The following is a 17,915-nucleotide window of genomic DNA, read 5'->3' as shown; positions in this document are numbered from 1 at the left end:
GGTGTTCTCTAGCTTTGGGTGAGTACATTGCCAGCGCCCCTCTCACACCGCTTGTTAAACCGGGTGGTGGTGTTCGTCCTATTGCTGTTGGCACTGTCTGGAGACGGCTTGTCTCTAAGGTTGGTGATTTTCTGGTTGGTCCTTCTTTGTCTTCTTACTTTGCTGGTCTTCAGTTTGGGGTGGGTGTGTTCGGTGGAGGAGAGGCTATCTTACATGCCTTGAATCGGCTCATTGAGGCTCGGGGTGCTGAGGTGGGACTTTCTATGTTGCTGGTTGATTTCCAGAATGCTTTCAACCTTGATAATCGTACGACCATGCTTCAGGAAGTCCACCGTCGTTGCTCGGTTCTTTCCCGTTGGGTGGAGTTCTATTACTCCAGCCCTGCCCGCCTTTTTTATGGGGAGAATTGCTTGTGGTCTTGTCAGGGTGTTCAGCAGGGTGATCCCTTGGGTCCTTTGCTTTTCGCTTTGGTTTTGCATCCCTTGGTGTGCAAAATCCGGGATTCTTTTGACCTTACTTTGCAGGCGTGGTACTTGGATGATGGCACCATCGTTGGGAACGCTTTGGAGGTGGGAAGGGTTTTGGATTTGATTATAGCTGATGGCCCTCGTTTTGGACTGCATCTTAATGTCTCCAAGACGGAGGTCTTTTGGCCTGTTGAGGATCTTCGGAGTCGACTTCCCGGGGTTTTCCCCACTTCTATTGCTCGGCCCTGGTGTGGAGTTACAGTTTTATGTGGACCTGTCAGTACTTGTCCTGGCTTTGGCAGTGAGATTGTGGCGAAGAGAGTGACTAAGACCATTGAGCTAATGGACTTGGTTGCGAGGATTGAGGACCCGCAATGTGAGTGTCTTCTACTTAGAGCTTGTACTAGTATTTCTAAGCTCTATTTCTCTCTTCGTACTTGCTCCCCTACTGTTTTTGGGTCGGTCCATCTTCCTTTCGATGCTGCTCTTCGTTCCAGCTTGGAACGTATTGTCACCTCGTCTGGCCCGGGTTTTGGGGATTGGCAGTGGCGCCTTGCTACATTCCCTTTCCATCTTGGTGGTCTTGGTGTCTATGCGGCGGGAGATGTTTTACACTATGCTTTTATTGCGTCCCGTTTGCAGTCTGCTGATTTGCAGGCTAAGCTCCTCGGACCTTCTGGTATTGTAGCTGATGGCCCTGCTTTTGACGATGCCGCACGGGTGTTTTCTGTGACTACAGGTTCTGATATCTTAGGTAACCCTAGTGAAATTGCTGCCCCCAAACTTATGAAGAAATTGGCAGACATATATTTCGCGACGGTTACTGCTGCCTTAGAGTCTGTTTTCTCTTTGACACCACGCCAGCTTGCTTTGTGGCAGTCTCAGCAGGGTTCTCAATCCTCTGATTGGTTGTGTGCGGTTCCTATCTCGGGGTTGGGTCAGACTATGAACGGGAGGACTTACCGTAGTGTGCTTGGGTATCGTCTGGGTGTTCCGTTATTCACGGTATCTAGGCCGTGTCCTGCTTGCGTAAGTGTGCTAAGTACGGGGATTTGTGCGCGGCAGCTGGTTATGGTTTCCTTCCCTTCTCTTTCTCTTCACTTGGGGAGCTGGGTTCGGTTGTTGTTGCCTTGCTCAAGCGGATCCAGAAATTCTCGGTATCTCAGGATGCGGGGTTTCGGGTGGCCGCTTACATTTTTACTAGACTTAGCTTTGCTGTTGTTAAGGGTGTGGGAGCCCAGATTGTCTCTCGGCTCCCCACCAATTTCATGTAAACTTTTATTTTTCTTTTAATGATAGTTGCGCGCATCCTTTTATAAATAATAATAATAATAATAATAATAATAATAATAATAATAATAATAATAATAATAATAATAATAATAATAATAATAATAATAATAATAATAACAGTAATAATAGTAACAGTAATAGTAGTAACAGTAATAGTAGTAACAGTAATAGTAACAGTAATAGTAACAGTAATAATAATAATAATAATAATAATAATAATAATAATAATAATAATAAAGTCGGACCTTTACAGACTTAAAACAAGACCTTTACAGACTTACCAAAGTAATACAAGAATAGGTGGTACATGTAACGCCCCGTAATTTAGGACCGTTAATAAATTTCGGAAGTAATTTATTAATCAAATAAAATTTGATATTTAAGTATTTAAAGTAAAAATAATTCAAAGAAATATAATTTTATTATATTTTGAAGAAAATTATTTATTTTGATAGTTTCGAAATGTTTAAAAATAGTTTAAACCGTGTAAAACTTTTTATTTCGAAATAAGGGCGTATCGAGGGGAAAATGACAATTCTTTTGAACGTTGGGTAAACGAATTTGGAAATGGGTCGTATGAATATTCAATTTTCTTGTAATCTCGTGTTTAAAAACTTTGGTCTTGTCGGAATTTGCATTTGACTTACGGTTTTAATTATTATCGAAACGAGTTAAAAACCGACTGAAAAAAATCCCGACTCAAACCCGCACTCCTCATTTCCTTTCTCCCTTTCACGCACACCAGCCCCCTTCCCCTTCATTTTCTGGTTTTCTTTGATCTTCATCACCTAACATTCCCAAAAACACCATTTTTATACCTTCAAGCTAAAAATCGCCCTAATTTCTTCATTTCTTATCGGATTTTCACGAAATTTACTTTTCCGGAATCCCCTCGCCGAGATCTACAACTTGGTATAATTTAATTTCAGTTTTCTTGAAGTTGTTTTAAGACGATTTTTGGGTATAATTTCGGTTTTGGTGACTTTTGTTGTGTTTTTGTTGTTTTTAATAGGTGAAGATTATGAGGATGATGTGGGGGACTCTTATGTAGTGGAGGATGATGGGTAGCTACTGTTTTTAGGGTTTTCTCAAGGGTTATTTTGCCTTTTTCTAGCTTAAGGTAACATATTTCGAGTTACTCGACGAATTATCGTCACAATCATTGCTTTTTGTATGTTTTTGTGATTTTTGGTTGAGTAGTAAATTTTCACATGTATAAAATGGGTTGCATGCATGTTTAATGCTTGTCTTTTGTTAGTTTAAGTTAACCATTTGTATATTATTGTTTAGAACAAATTTGGATGAGTAATTATTTGAGGGGACAAATCCGCGGGTTGGCTGGAACGTGTCAGTACCGGACCGAGACATTTTCCAATGTTTCCGAAAATATGACAGATTGAACGGCGTCGAAGAATTAGGTGGTTTAGCCACTTGAATCACTCAATTCGGAGTCCGTATGAGTATTTGGCGTCGTTTTACCGAAAAAATTATAGAAAAGTTACTGTTCATAGACCCGCGGTACTGTTCACAGCAGTGAAACAGGCCCGTGACGGGCCGCGGCAGGCCCGTGCTTGGCCCGGGTCGGTCCGTTGCTTGTTTCGCGGTTTTCCAAGCTTTGTTCATCATTTTAGGTTGATTAATGTTATGATTAGTATAAGTAACAAATGGGTAGTAATTTGAATTGAATCATTCTAGTAATAAAAAAAATATGTTAATGGTAAAATTGTGCTTATATTAATAGTTATCACATGTTAGGATAGTTTACAAAATGAAATTGTAATTCATAGGCTCAAAATGAATTTTATAGCGATAATTGTAATGTTTTGTTGATTGTGCCGAAAACTGAGCCTTAGTCCCTTTGACTGATGCGATGTCAGTTAATTGAGTGATTGGTCACCAGCAATTTGACCCGCACTGTCCGCAGGGTGGGGTTGCGGGTAAAAATTTGGTTGAATGATTTAGATAATCGGCCTTTTTCTTGTTTTAGGCCATTTATCAAGCTTTAGTTCACATGTATAGCTTATTGAATTTAATAGCTTCTTATTTTGTTGTAATGGCCCTAGTTTCCCCTAAAGCCTTAAATATTGTTATAATTGCTAGGATTGGAAATTAGTATTGAATACTTATTGAGGAACTGTTGGTTTATCTCTTTGAATAGACAATATTATATAGCCTTTTACATGATAGAATGTTAGAATTCATGTTGGTAAGTGGGACTTTTTGCCCTCTTATGGTTAAGTGGGTGTCTTAATTGACTTGTGTGGTGAGTCGTGTGTGGTGTGGGCTAAAGTATTCAAGCTGGGACTAGCTGGGACTAGGTCCTAGGTGAGTATTTCGGCCTTCATCATAGATAGGTCTTTATAGTCTCTGACGAGTATATGTTCACTGCTTGATAGCCTTTGTGTTACTGACTAGTGGATTTATATCCAAGTTGGGGCATGACCTCGGTACTTATTTTGATAGTATGGGGTCGGCAAGTACTAGCCAACCCTTCGGTGGTGTCCTTAGGGTACTCACTTCACTTTGTTTTAAAAAAAAAAGGTTGTGGGTCTTGGGTGCGGTGGTGTGTATCCGCATGTCGAGGTCTCAAGATTTTAGGCTAGGGTTGTGTTGTCTCTTGGCCATGTTTTCTTAATAGTAACCGCCGAGCCAAGATACCGGTTCGATTACCTTCCCTACCTCGTGGTATAGACTCGAGTTACAAAGTGACTATTGACCGTACTAAGAACTTATGCCTGTCTTTGATATATTGCCCTTTCTTGTTTGATGATTCTATGAATCATAGAAGGTGAGATGCAAGCCGGCTATGGTTGATAGAGTTTGGATTACAATTTGTTAAATGTTTCACATGTTAGTTTAGTTGGTCAGTTTAGGGCTCATATGTTAGAATAATTGATAATTGAATTCTTTATCATCTTGTTTACATGTTTTACTACATGTACATTAATTTTGACGATTCGTGGCTGGGAGGACTCGAAGTTACTCCCCACTGAATTGTGGCTTTCGTGTTTGTATAAAATGCGATTGACAGGTTGTTGATGCTTTGTTGGGGGTCACAGACGAGCTAGTGAGCAAGGAACCTTGGACCTAGTTTTGGCTATTCTATTAGTAAACCCTTTACACTTTGATTTGTATATAATTTGAAGGGACATATGTCTCCCTTTTCTATTTTGGGTTTGTATCACTATATTTCCGCGTCTTAAGTTATGTATGTAAATTAGTTTATCAGTTGTTGCAGGGTTTTTGACACTCTTCTTGAGTTGGAATTGGTTGTGAATGGTTTAGTTAGAAATTTTTTTGAAATTGCAGGTTTTTGGACTAGTTGAACCATTTACAAACATATCCTACCAGTTTTTCTGTAGAATTTACGTATTTAATTAAGGCTAGATTTAAGGGTGTCACAGTTGGTATCAGAGCTTGTTGCTCCCGACGCACGTTTGTGCACCCCATTTAAAAGCACTTGACCTTTAAATAATAAACTTGAGAGAAGGGTAGGATGGGTAGAATTAGGATTTTATGTGGTAGTCTGTTTGTGATTGCTAATTGTTAGGTACTAATTAATTTTCTTCTTTGAAAGATGGCTCTCCAATAGATGTAGATAATGCAATCTTACCTTAGTCTTCCAATCTCGTTGTTTATTCGTCTTTCAAATTCCTCTTCTCTCGCCTTGGTAACTACCTTTCAATTCTTTCTCCCGATTCATCTTAGGTTCGTTTTCTTCTTATAATAAAGTCCATGTGGACACCTTCCTTTTATTCCGCAGGATAGTTCCCTTGTTCAAGAGAACCCGGTTTTGAGAGAATGTATCATTGGAGGGCGTGAACGAGTTGAGAAATTGATTGTTTAAGGTTTGAGTTGTATAGGAGAATATAACTTGGGATCCTTTGGTTAATCTTGTTAGTTGTGCTTAATGTGAGAGTTTAGGGAGTTGAGAAATACCTCAGGATTTATGTCTTTTGAGAGCTTGTTTGTTATAGGTGATTGAGCGTGGGTACTACCTTAGCACATAAGTTGAAATGAACCTAAGCGACTTCATTTGAGAGTCTCGATGTTTCTTATGGAGAATTAAAGGAATGATAGTTAGCCCCAAACTTGGTAGGCCATGAAAGGAATACATTAGGACATGGACGTTGCTTAATGGATTGGTATCATACTTTGGAAATAGTTAGTTTGTTAAACCTTTTTAGTTGACCAAATCTAGTATAGAGTAGCCCTTGTTGACCTTATTAATCATATCTGAATTTGGGAATTTTGGTGGAAAGTTGTTTGATGTAGTTCGTGAGTTCAAAGATGCGATTCTAATTTATGGTATCGGAGACTAGAAGTATTAAGTGGTGAGATGATGGAGTAAACAAGCCATGGTACTTGGGGATGACATAGCAAGTGAAGTTCGATGACGAGAATTGTAAAGGAGATACCTTGGGATTTGGATGGTAACAAATGAATTTGTGTGGTGAATTGATTTTGGCTCTTGGAACCAATTGAGTTGAGGAAAACCTACCTTTGTGAGTCCTTGTTAATCCTATGTTATGGTATACTTTTGAGTCTTTGTTGAGCACCTTAGTGATGTAACTTTATCATAGCAATCATAAGCTTTGAGGTGTGTTTGGTTAAGCGGTAACCCTTTCATTATGCCGCTGCTGTTCTCCTCTCCTTCTCTTTAGCATTTGTTGAACCCTGTTTTTATGCCGAGGTATACGTATCTTCTTCTTGCCCGAAATATCTTCTTAACTCGAGTACCTCTTATTTCTGTCAACCGTTATTTTTACGGTCCGACTCCTTAGTTTCCTAACTTGTCATGCTCATGCATCCTTCAAAAATATTTTATCTCTATTCCGTTATAACTCCTTATCTACTTAGTATAGTTGGTACCTTGTTGACCATGTTTACAGAGTTAGTGGGATGTGATTTGAGGATTTTTGTATTTTGATTTTTGTCGGGAATTAGTGTAGGAGTTTGTGTCTCTATTTGACCATGTGATATGAAAGCTAGATTTTGGTGGAATTCTTATGATGGCAATGTTGTAGTCTCCTTGCGAGTTAAGGTTCGTGTGTTTTGGTGGTATAAGACCCACTTTAGTTTCAATTTGATGATGAGACTAATGGGATTAGTTTACCTGGGTGGAGTATTTCTATGGTTATTTTGGATTTGTTTTGGGCATCGTCGTTCGGGGATTGTCGTTTGTCATTTGATCCTTACTTTACGGATTTGGGGATTGATAGTTAAGTCTGTGGATTGTTATTGTAAATTTGGACCTTATATTTAATCCTTTGAGGAATCTTTCTATTGGAATTGGAATATTGTTGGGAAGTAGGATAGTGAACCTTGAGTAAACTGATCAGATGATTTGTGAGATGAACCCATTTATCTTATAGTTAGTGCTAATTATGGATTGGATAGTGCAACTTGTTGCTTGTGGGTTGGTTTCAAGCATGAATGCGTTTGAGAATATTGAATCTTGGTAAGGGTATAATATTGTTACTAGTTTCGACTTTGGATTTTGAGTTTGTTTGAGGGAGGATACTGGTGGAAACATTTTGATTGGGAAACTGTTAAGTTATAATTGTAGAGGATAGGATTGTCTCAAGGATTAACTTATGAGTAGACTTGTCGAGGAGTGGTTCAGATGGCTCTTTGGATTGTGTGGCCTCTGGTTGTTGCCTGTTGATGTTCGGAGGACCTAGTAGGATGACTCTGTGGTTGGATAATTGAGTGAACCTTTCTCGATGTACCGATCTTCCTAATTCCGATCTCCGACAATTGTCATTCTTGCCATTCTGGCTTGTTCCGTTGTGCTCGCCTTTATGGAACTTATTTGACCTCTTGAGTAAAGCGTCTTGTTCGTTGACATCTTTATTGACTTCATCCAAAAATTCCACCTTTAAAAGTTCAATTCCTTCTTGCCTGTTGGGTGTGAGTTCCCTATCGTGACTTGCACTTCTCGTTCCCGAGTTGTTTTCCGTCTTGCATAAATTCTATATAGTTTGAGTAAACTTTTGGTTCATTTACTTGGAGTAAATTTACAAATTGACTTTTTTCTATAACATTTGAACATGATTTCTCACTCTCTTTCAACCCTAGTGTTCGATTGGATATCTAAGCTATTTCTCGTTTTGTGTAATGATTCCTTTTCTTACTCTTTTTCCGAGTTACTAAGCCTTATTTATTTATAATTTAGTAAGATATTATTCTTACTATAGAACTTTAAACCAAAGATATTGAAAATACTTTTATGATTTTTAATGGTTTTAATATTAGTGAATGTTGAATCTCGTTGTTGGTGACGTCCCAATAATGGGTTTTCTCATTTATTGGTGTAGAAATATTTTTATATCTTGATACGAATATGGATGTTCTTGTCCGATCAACAAGAGTATCACCGTTTCATTGAAAAGATACCTATATTTTCTGATAACTATAATTTCTCCTTCTAAGTTTCGAGGACGAAACTTTTTAAAAGGAGGAGTGATTGTAACGCCCCGTAATTTAGGACCGTTAATAAATTTCGGAAGTAATTTATTAATCAAATAAAATTTGATATTTAAGTATTTAAAGTAAAAATAATTCAAAGAAATATAATTTTATTATATTTTGAAGAAAAGTATTTATTTTGATAGTTTCAAAATGTTTAAAAATAGTTTAAACCGTGTAAAACTTTTTATTTCGAAATAAGGGCGTATCGGGGGGAAAATGACAATTCTTTTGAACGTTGGGTAAACGAATTTGGAAATGGGTCGTATGAATATTCAATTTTCTTGTAATCTCGTGTTTAAAAACTTTGGTCTTGTCGGAATTTGCATTTGACTTACGGTTTTAATTATTATCGAAACGAGTTAAAACCGACTCGAAAAAAAATCCCGACTCAAACCCGCACTCCTCATTTCCTTTCTCCCTTTCACGCACACCAGCCCCCTTCCCCTTCATTTTCTGGTTTTCTTTGATCTTCATCACCTAACATTCCCAAAAACACCATTTTTATACCTTCAAGCTAAAAATCGCCCTAATTTCTTCATTTCTTATCGGATTTTCACGAAATTTACTTTTCCGGAATCCCCTCGCCGAGATCTACAACTTGGTATAATTTAATTTCAGTTTTCTTGAAGTTGTTTTAAGACGATTTTTGGGTATAATTTCGGTTTTGGTGACTTTTGTTGTGTTTTTGTTGTTTTTAATAGGTGAAGATTATGAGGATGATGTGGGGGACTCTTATGTAGTGGAGGATGATGGGTAGCTACTGTTTTTAGGGTTTTCTCAAGGGTTATTTTGCCTTTTTCTAGCTTAAGGTAACATATTTCGAGTTACTCGACGAATTATCGTCACAATCTTTGCTTTTTGTATGTTTTTGTGATTTTTGGTTGAGTAGTAAATTTTCACATGTATAAAATGGGTTGCATGCATGTTTAATGCTTGTCTTTTGTTAGTTTAAGTTAACCATTTGTATATTATTGTTTAGAACAAATTTGGATGAGTAATTATTTGAGGGGACAAATCCGCGGGTTGGCTGGAACGTGTCAGTACCGGACCGAGACATTTTCCAATATTTCCGAAAATATGACAGATTGAACGGCGTCGAAAAATTAGGTGGTTTAGCCACTTGAATCACTCAATTCGGAGTCCGTATGAGTATTTGGCGTCGTTTTACCGAAAAAATTATAGAAAAGTTACTGTTCACAGACCCGCGGTACTGTTCACAGCAGTGAAACAGGCCCGTGACGGGCCGCGGCAGGCCCGTGCTTGGCCCGGGTCGGTCCGTTGCTTGTTTCGCGGTTTTCCAAGCTTTGTTCATCATTTTAGGTTGATTAATGTTATGATTAGTATAAGTAACAAATGGGTAGTAATTTGAATTGAATCATTTTAGTAATAAAAAAAAATATGTTAATGGTAAAATTGTGCTTATATTAATAGTTATCACATGTTAGGATAGTTTACAAAATGAAATTGTAATTCATAGGCTCAACATGAATTTTTTTAGCGATAATTGTAATGTTTTGTTGATTGTCTTGAAAAACCGAGCCTTAGTCCCTTTGACTGATGCGATGTCGATTAATTGAGTGATTGGTCACCGCAATTTGACTCGTACTGTCGCAGGTGGGGTTGCGGTAAAAATTCGGTTGAATGATTTAGATAATCGGCCTTTTTCTTGTTTTAGGCCATTTATCAAGCTTTAGTTCACATGTATAGCTTATTGAATTTAATAGCTTCTTATTTTGTTGTAATGGCCCTAGTTTCCCCTAAAGCCTTAAATATTGTTATAATTGCTAGGATTGGAAATTAGTATTGAATACTTATTGAGGAACTGTTGGTTTATCTGCTGAATAGACAATATTATATAGCCTTTTACATGATAGAATGTTAGAATTCATGTTGGTAAGTGGGACTTTTTGCCCTCTTATGGTTAAGTGGGTGTCTTAATTGACTTGTGTGGTGAGTCGTGTGTGATGTGGGCTAAAGTATTCAAGGCTGGGACTAGTCGACTAGGTCCTAGGTGAGTATTTCGGCCTTCATCATAGATAGGTCTTTATAGTCTCTGACGAGTATATGTTCACTGCTTGATAGCCTTTGTGTTACTGACTAGTGGATTTATATCCAAGTTGGGGCATGACCTCAGGTACTTATTTTGATAGTATGGGGTCAGCTTAAGTACTAGCCAACCCTTCGGTGGTGTCCTTAGGGTACTCACTTCCCTTTGTTTTAAAAAAAAGGTTGTGGGTCTTGGGTGCGGTGGTGTGTATCCGCATGTCTAGGTCTGCGCAGATTTTAGGCTAGGGTTGTGTTGTCTCTTGGCCATGTTTTCTTAATAGTAACCGCTGAGCCAAGATACCGGTTCGATTACCTTCCCTACCTCGTGGTATAGACTCGAGTTACAAAGTGACTATTGACCGTACTAAGAACTTATGCCTGTCTTTGATATATTGCCCTTTCTTGTTTGATGATTCTATGAATCATAGAAGGTGAGATGCAAGCCGGCTATAGTTGATAGAGTTTGGATTACAATTTGTTAAATGTTTCACATGTTAGTTTAGTTGGTCAGTTTAGGGCTCATATGTTAGAATAATTGATAATTGAATTCTTTATCATCTTGTTTACATGTTTTACTACATGTACATTAATTTTGACGATTCGTGGCTGGGAGGACTCGAAGTTACTCCCCACTGAATTGTGGCTTTCGTGTTTGTATAAAATGCGATTGACAGGTTGTTGATGCTTTGTTGGGGGTCACAGACGAGCTAGTGAGCAAGGAACCTTGGACCTAGTTTTGGCTATTCTATTAGTAAACCCTTTACACTTTGATTTGTATATAATTTGAAGGGACATATGTCTCCCTTTTCTATTTTGGGTTTGTATCACTATATTTCCGCGTCTTAAGTTATGTATGTAAATTAGTTTATCAGTTGTTGCAGGGTTTTTGACACTCTTCTTGAGTTGGAATTGGTTGTGAATGGTTTAGTTAGAAATTTTTTTGAAATTGCAGGTTTTTGGACTAGTTGAACCATTTACAAACATATCCTACCAGTTTTTCTGTAGAATTTACGTATTTAATTAAGGCTAGATTTAAGGGTGTCACAGTACACCTAAGTACGTAATTTACTAGTGATTAGGAATTTACCAAAAAGTGTTAAATTTGAACTGTTTAAACCTATAGGGGACCTTTTTTGTTAGGTATAGGATACCTAATCCATTTTAAAACTTTGTTTAAAGGTTTATAATTAATAACTAATCTAGGAACTCCTCGTTCCTTCTCGGCATTTTTATTTACATAAAAAGCTGTACAAGACCATGGTGATTTGGATGGTCCTATAAGTTTTTTCTCTATAAGAGAATTTATTTCTTTTTTATAAAAAGACAAATATTCTGAATTCATTTGACAAGGTCTTGCCTTGGTAGGAATAATTTCTTCTTTAAAATTTTCATCATAAAGGAGGTCAACTATATGTTTTTTCCGACTCCAAAAAGCATTTGGATGATCATTGCAAACAGCTAAAGAAAATTGGTTTTTAATTTCAGAAATTTTTGCTTTTAACATAGGATTATTAAGTTTTTCATCTATAGTCAAAATATTAACCTCATGTTTTAAAAAGCATAATTGCTTTTCTTTTAAAGATATTTGATCATATATTTCATGTATAGTCTTAACAAAAGGTTTCATTATAAAATTGAATGTAATAGTTTTATCCTTATAAGTTGCAATTAACCTATTTTTATCAACACTTTGAAAAGGATAAATTTTATTGATGAAAGGTGTTCCAAGTATGATTGAATCGAAAGTTTATTTTTAACAAGTAAAAAACTTAAAGGAATACAAGTGTCATTGACACAAACATATGCTTTTGGAAGTTTAAACTGAATATCATGTTTATCTCCACCTGCTTGAGATAAAGTGTGAGTGGTTTTTTCAAAATATTTGGTAGGAATTAACCCTTCCTGTATGACATTTAAGTTTGCTCCAGTGTCAATTAAAGCAGTGAATTCTTTAAAATATTGATTATCAATCCGAAGTAAAATTTTTACATACCATTTATGGCCTGTGATAATCTCTAAAGTTAGAAAAAACTTATTAGATTTATCAGGGGTTTTATGTAATTGATCATCTCCAAAATTAATAATATGATTATCATCATTATTAACTAAATTATTGTGGACATGGGCCACACCGCGCGCGGAAGCGTTCGAATAAGCGTGCATTTGTGGAGTCGCCACCAATTTTTATGGGAAATTGGAATCGTTCGAATACATCGTGTTATGTCAAGACACAAAGCAGTGACATGAACACTAAGAACTCGTTACCCTTAGCATTCTATGTCTAGAATGACTCTCGTGGATGCAATTGAACACGGATGTTCACAGAGATCTGGAGTAAGGGGTGAGGGTACGTATTAGGAAGTCCTTTTACTGAACACCTAATCCCGCCCGCCTCGATAGCGGCCTCTACTAATGATTAGGGAAATTATTCATATTTGATGCGTTGTCGATCATATGCATGCAATGCAACAAACAATAGATTAATCCTAGCATGTTAGATTAGACTATGTCGGTGAACAAATAATTTAATAATCAATTATGTCGAATTGGGATTTAAGAATTTGTTACATGTGAAAACAAGTAAATAAACCATACAATAAATAAATACAATAAACAAATAACGATAAATAAATAATGATAATTGAAATTACAATGAATTACAATGATTTAATTGATTTACGTCAAAAGTACACTCGAAACGGAAATTTGAAGAAAAGAAAAAAAAGGTTAGAAATTAAGGTGACAAAATAGGACAGATTGAGGGTGATATTACGATTATTAGTTAATTAATTATGTAATTAAAGGCTACGTCAAAGCGAGAACGGAAGTTCAGGGACAGAGATCATCTCAGAACAGGCGCAGCATCTGCTGCATCCCTTAGAAGAGGCGTAGCTATTCCTGTGTCTGTTCTTGAGTTGAGCTCTGACTGTGAAGTCAGAACCGCGGGTAGTTAATGTTCGTTGGTGTGTTTTAGTGAAAGTGATTTAGCAGTTTAATTACTTCTGGAACCATCACAAAAGCGATAAACACGGATTAAAATGAATTAAATCGGGCTAGAAACGAATTAAATACGAATTAGATTTATTTACGATGAAGGAAAACACAAAAGGAACGAACTTGGAAAGAACAAAACAATCTGGAATTAAACAAAGAAGACATGTACACATGATGAATTCCAGAAACTTGATATGGATAAATCGAGTCTTTAAAATCCGAGTTTGAATTTATGATGAAAACCCGCAAATATCGAGTTATAAGGGATTTAAGTCGAGAATAAAGCGTTATAATTGAAAGGAGAATATTAAAACATGGTCTATGTACAATGGAATGAAAGAAAATAAGAAAAATAGGACAAAAGAACAAAACCACAGAAACCCAAGGAAGAAGAAGAAGGGCAGGAGCAGCGGCAGCCTCTGGAAGAGGCGCAGCAGGTGCTGCGATTCTTCGAAGAGGCGCCGCTGCTGCTGCGTTTCTCCTCGACATCTGGTAACTGCTGTTTCGTAAAAACAGTTTGTAATAAACGTTTTTAAAATCGGTTTTAAATGTATTTTTGACGTGAATCTTATATTAATTGATACAAAAATAAAATATAATAAAAAGATGGGATTTACACCCTCAGACTTACATATTTGACGAAACGAGATTAACTAAGTTAACGTTTAGTGATTGCTCGACTCGAATGTATGTAGAAAGTGCCCTCGTTGCAGGATTTTAGATTAATTGATTGATTGATGTATAGTGGTGAAATCGGTCGGTCATGCAACGTGACTGGGACTCAGAATGATCTGAGCTTACGTGGTCGATTGATCAAACACGTAGGCGTCGAAAGCTTAGAGCACGGTCTAGAATGCAAAGAGAGAAGAGAAGGGCGGACACTTGCGTGAAAAATATGGAGACCGGGGGTCTCTATTTATACTAAACAATGTGAAGAGTTATGGAATGACCCAAACTTTGGAAAGAAATCACGGAAAATATTCCGTAAACAGCAAAAGAGGGCTGGAGAAGAGGCGCAGCAGCTGCTCCCGTCCTTCCAAGAGGCGCATCACCTGCTGCGTCATTTCCCCAGAGGTTTCCTCCTGCGGAAGAAAGATTTCCGCGTTTCTATTATGGAATTGTGGTAGATCTATACTTCCTTATTCCGTAAAATATGATTTATGGATGATATTTTACCAAAAGTTATAAAATTAAATTATGGAATAAATATCCGGAATATTCTAGAACATTCCGACTCGGCATTTTAAACGGTTTCTTAGAAAATGAAGCGGTTTTTTACCCCGACTCCAAATGAACTCTAATTACTGTCAAAACGACCGTATCGGTGCGTAGATGACGACCAAGGGGTAGACACAAGTGTTTGAGCTATCACTTGACGATAAACTTACGGACAGTCATAAATCGTTCCGTGTACCATACATGCGGCTCAATCATCACTGGGTGGTTGGCGGAAGGTGTAGAAATGAGGTATCTACAATTATTATTTTTAAAAATTTCTTCTTGGAAAATAACCAGAGTTTCTAAATTAGAAATTCTTTTGTCATTACGTTTATCTTGAAATTTTAAATCTTTTATCTCAGACTTCAAAATACCTATTTCTTTTAAAATATCATGTAAAGAAGTAGTAGTAGGATTAGAGTCTTTCTTCTTACTCTGAAGAAGCTTATAAACTTCTTTCATGGTATAAGGATTTCTATCAGTAATGATATTATCATTATTGTACTTATTAGTACTTTGAGAAGTGCTAGGAATATTTTCAATAATCTTAGACCGTGTTTCAGGGTCTTGAATTGTTTTCAACAAATTTATCCATTGATCATTATCAAGGGTATTAATATAATTTTCTTAGAATTGAGATACCAAATTATAAAAATCATCCTTAATTGGACTAGTACAAGGTTTTTGATGCGGGAGCATTGGAGTATATTGAAAATGAAGTCGAAATGTGTCCCAAATATTTTGAAGGATTAAAATGAGCTCTAGTTTAGTGAAATGATAACATGGAAGAGTAATGATTAGGAGTTGGCAACACGGTTTCCAAGGCTGTCAACACGCTACTATTACTTGGTCGTCAAGTTACTTGGAGCGCAATGAATTGGAGCTGTTGCAAACGGTTTCCAAAACCGTGTAATAGTTGGTGGTGATTATATGATCATCTTAGTTTCCTAATCTTAGTTTCCTTATTTTATTTAGCTAATAAATTTAAGGTAGTATTGTTATTTCCTTATTGTTTCTTTCTTAATCTTATCAAAATTGTAATAAGGCAATTTGCCATCCTAAGGGTCGATTTCCTTATCAGTTTAGGCGTGTGGTTTAGGGAAGCTTAGGGAGTTTATGGTCGGTCTATTTAGTATAAATAGGGCGCTTTTGTATTCCGTTTTTACAAACACATTGAGTTTGAGAATTAATACAAGTTTTCTTGTTGCTTATTGCTTGCGAGCTTTGAGTGTCTTATTTCTTTCCAGCGAGGGAGAGATTAGAGTGTGAGTTGATCCTTGCGAGGTGAGAGTCACAAAAACCAGTCGTATGTTGCAATCAAGTTCCTTGCGAGGAAGGAGAGAATGATCACGTCATATCCTTTTTAATTTTCGTTCAAAAACATATAAAATTCAAATAAACAGTTTAATATTCCGCTACGTATTTTACAACATAAACCGAACAGTCCAACGTACTGTTCTAACCCTTAAAAACGACTAGTTTTTTACATTAGTTTTCTCATACCACAAGGTGTACATTCTGAACTGGAAGATTCAGAAGTATCAGAATCATTATCAATGATTTTGATATTATCATTACTAAAACTATTTGAACTACCTTCAGTTTCACTATTAAGTTCATTATCGTCTAAAAATAATTTTGACAGTTTATCTTTAAGATCATCATCAATCTCCAAATTATTGATCTGCTTCTGAGTCCAGCAATCATTTGCCATGTGACCCTTTTTATTGCACTTAAAACATCTTATTTGTTTGGAAGGAATATAGCCCTTCTTTCTATAATTCTTTTTATAATGTTGTCTCTGAAATTTCCTTTGAGATTTATCTTCTAATTTCTTTTTGTAATACTTCCTTTTCTTATATCTATGGAAATTATGATCAATATTATTTTTCTTCTTTTTCTTAGAGGAAGAAGGCATATCCATACCAAATTGTTCACAAAATTCACCCAATTGGTGTTTCTCAACTAGATCTTGGTGCTTTAGCTGTTGATTAAGCTTAATCTCATTACAAAGGTTTAACCCTTCGTGAGTAAAAACTTTTATTAGTTGTCCATAATTATAATGTTCATAATAAATAGAAGCCTCATTACCTCTAAGGGTCTTCCTAACTCTCTCATCAAACAAATGGGGGTAAACCATCAATAAATTTGGCTTTCCAATGAGAGTTATTAGTCTCTGGCAGTATCATAACTCTACTAAGAAATGTGTCTTTATACCATCTGAAATCAGTTAAACTTTTACACCTTTGATTCTGTAAAAGTGTCCTAGTTGATTCTTGATTATTAGCATATTGAGCGGTAAAATGGTCAACAATATTTATGAGCAAAGTATAAACAGCCTGATGCGAAGTAACACCATTTCCAATTTTAACATTGTTATACATAGCCTGTCTTTCATCTTCAGATAAGTAATTATCCCATCAACCCTTTAGTTGGCCAGTAAAACCTGCTACTATCATTTTAGCAACAGTAACGTCAACATTATTAGCATTTTTACAAATAGTTGAATACATAAGCATCCTATGAACATGATTATGAATTTGCTTTTCATAATAACAATCTATATTCCATTCATAAATATGGGTTCCACTATAACTATTATTAATGTGATATTCTTGCTCTTCATGAAGGAGATCCATTGGTGATGGTCTAGTATTATAATATAGTCTATTAATCGACTTATCAAACCATTTATTCTTTTTGATAACATTAACACTGTCATCATTTTCTGGATTTAATTCATCATCTAGGTTCTTGATACTAAGACTGGCCACCTTATCAGCCAAAGTACTAATTAACTTTTCAGTTAATGCTGTTTCTTGATCAGACTTGAATTTAAAATTCTTTATTTCAGGTGGATCCTGAATATTAGGAATTCTAGAAGATGTAGTTTTAAACTTGTCCATTCTATCTTGAACCAAATTATTGATTAAACTATGACTTTGTAAGTCTTTTTCTGTAAATCAGCAATATGATCACCAAGAATTTTTAAATATAGATTAGCATAATTATTTAATCAAACCATTAATATGATTTGTAGTAATTACGGCTACATCGTTATCAATGATTTTTGAAAGAGCCATATAACAGCATCCATCAAGCTTAAAAGATTGGAAAGGAGGATAAACTCCTTTTAAATCATCACCATTTAAAAGTTTGAAATTTCTCTCAAGAACAGATAAATAATTAGATAGATATGTAGCACAATACCAAGGACTAAAATGTATAATTTCCCTTTTTAAAATACAAAAATCATAAAATTCATCTTGAAGAATTTTTTGTTGACTATCATCAAAATTGTCAAAAAATCAATTTCTAAATTTTTCCCATATAGGAGAATTGAATTCACTACTAATAATCTTTCTGGCTTCTGAACCAGAGGTGAAATCCAATAAAGATGTATTAATCATTAAAATTAAAACT

General features: G+C 36.0%; 2 long non-coding RNA genes across 2 annotated transcripts; both read left to right on the top strand.

The window, feature by feature from the left end:
- Positions 1–2,510: 2,510 nt before the first annotated feature.
- LOC141652269 (uncharacterized) lies at positions 2,511–5,009 on the top strand. Its single transcript, XR_012547089.1, has 3 exons — positions 2,511–2,672; positions 2,773–2,880; positions 4,792–5,009. It is a non-coding gene; the product is annotated as an uncharacterized LOC141652269 (long non-coding RNA).
- A 3,662-nt stretch (positions 5,010–8,671) lies between these two features.
- LOC141652268 (uncharacterized) lies at positions 8,672–11,172 on the top strand. The gene is made up of 3 exons (XR_012547088.1): positions 8,672–8,835; positions 8,936–9,043; positions 10,955–11,172. It is a non-coding gene; the product is annotated as an uncharacterized LOC141652268 (long non-coding RNA).
- Positions 11,173–17,915: the final 6,743 nt, after the last annotated feature.

The sequence above is a fragment of the Silene latifolia genome, chromosome 4, assembly GCF_048544455.1.
Source record: "Silene latifolia isolate original U9 population chromosome 4, ASM4854445v1, whole genome shotgun sequence".
Classification (NCBI taxonomy): Eukaryota; Viridiplantae; Streptophyta; class Magnoliopsida; order Caryophyllales; family Caryophyllaceae; genus Silene; species Silene latifolia.
The sequence above is the reverse complement of the archived record's forward strand: the minus strand, read 5'-3'. Positions and strand labels throughout refer to the sequence as shown.